The sequence below is a fragment of the Argentina silus genome (genome assembly GCF_951799395.1).
Source record: "Argentina silus genome assembly, chromosome: Y".
Taxonomy (NCBI): domain Eukaryota; kingdom Metazoa; phylum Chordata; class Actinopteri; order Argentiniformes; family Argentinidae; genus Argentina; species Argentina silus.
The window spans coordinates 38,311,461-38,313,185 of NC_139654.1; positions in this window are offsets into that span (position 1 = coordinate 38,311,461).

Below are 1,725 nucleotides of genomic sequence, written 5' to 3' on the forward strand. Positions count from 1 at the left end.
TGCAGTTGATGCGCAGAAGGCAGGGAGTTATCTGGGGGGGAAAAAACACCAAAACTGGAGCTGTGTTCACACTACAGCACTGTTCAAACTACAGTGGTGATACAATAGTACACCCTACTGGTCGAAATAAGGAAAAGCTTACTGCACCGGGTATTCCCAGGCGGTCTCCCATCCAAGTACTAGCCCGGCCCGACTCTGCTTAGCTTCCGAGATCGGACGAGATCGGGCGTGCTCAGCGTGGTATGGCCGTAAGCGAAGGAACCAGCCCTCTGCACTGTATATAAAGTCGAGGAAAGGAGACGCCCGCCACTTGACAACACAAACAATACTGCAGTTGATGCGCAGAAGGCAGGGAGTTATCTGGGGGGGAAAAAACACCAAAACTGGAGCTGTGTTCACACTACAGCACTGTTCAAACTACAGTGGTGATACAATAGTACACCCTACTGGTCGAAATAAGGAAAAGCTTACTGCACCGGGTATTCCCAGGCGGTCTCCCATCCAAGTACTAGCCCGGCCCGACTCTGCTTAGCTTCCGAGATCGGACGAGATCGGGCTGTGCTCAGCGTGGTATGGCCGTAAGCGAAGGAACCAGCCCTCTGCACTGTATATAAAGTCGAGGAAAGGAGACGCCCGCCACTTGACAACACAAACAATACTGCAGTTGATGCGCAGAAGGCAGGGAGTTATCTGGGGGGGAAAAAACACCAAAACTGGAGCTGTGTTCACACTACAGCACTGTTCAAACTACAGTGGTGATACAATAGTACACCCTACTGGTCGAAATAAGGAAAAGCTTACTGCACCGGGTATTCCCAGGCGGTCTCCCATCCAAGTACTAGCCCGGCCCGACTCTGCTTAGCTTCCGAGATCGGACGAGATCGGGCGTGCTCAGCGTGGTATGGCCGTAAGCGAAGGAACCAGCCCTCTGCACTGTATATAAAGTCGAGGAAAGGAGACGCCCGCCACTTGACAACACAAACAATACTGCAGTTGATGCGCAGAAGGCAGGGAGTTATCTGGGGGGGAAAAAACACCAAAACTGGAGCTGTGTTCACACTACAGCACTGTTCAAACTACAGTGGTGATACAATAGTACACCCTACTGGTCGAAATAAGGAAAAGCTTACTGCACCGGGTATTCCCAGGCGGTCTCCCATCCAAGTACTAGCCCGGCCCGACTCTGCTTAGCTTCCGAGATCGGACGAGATCGGGCGTGCTCAGCGTGGTATGGCCGTAAGCGAAGGAACCAGCCCTCTGCACTGTATATAAAGTCGAGGAAAGGAGACGCCCGCCACTTGACAACACAAACAATACTGCAGTTGATGCGCAGAAGGCAGGGAGTTATCTGGGGGGGAAAAAACACCAAAACTGGAGCTGTGTTCACACTACAGCACTGTTCAAACTACAGTGGTGATACAATAGTACACCCTACTGGTCGAAATAAGGAAAAGCTTACTGCACCGGGTATTCCCAGGCGGTCTCCCATCCAAGTACTAGCCCGGCCCGACTCTGCTTAGCTTCCGAGATCGGACGAGATCGGGCGTGCTCAGCGTGGTATGGCCGTAAGCGAAGGAACCAGCCCTCTGCACTGTATATAAAGTCGAGGAAAGGAGACGCCCGCCACTTGACAACACAAACAATACTGCAGTTGATGCGCAGAAGGCAGGGAGTTATCTGGGGGGGAAAAAACACCAAAACTGGAGCTGTGTTCACACTACAGCA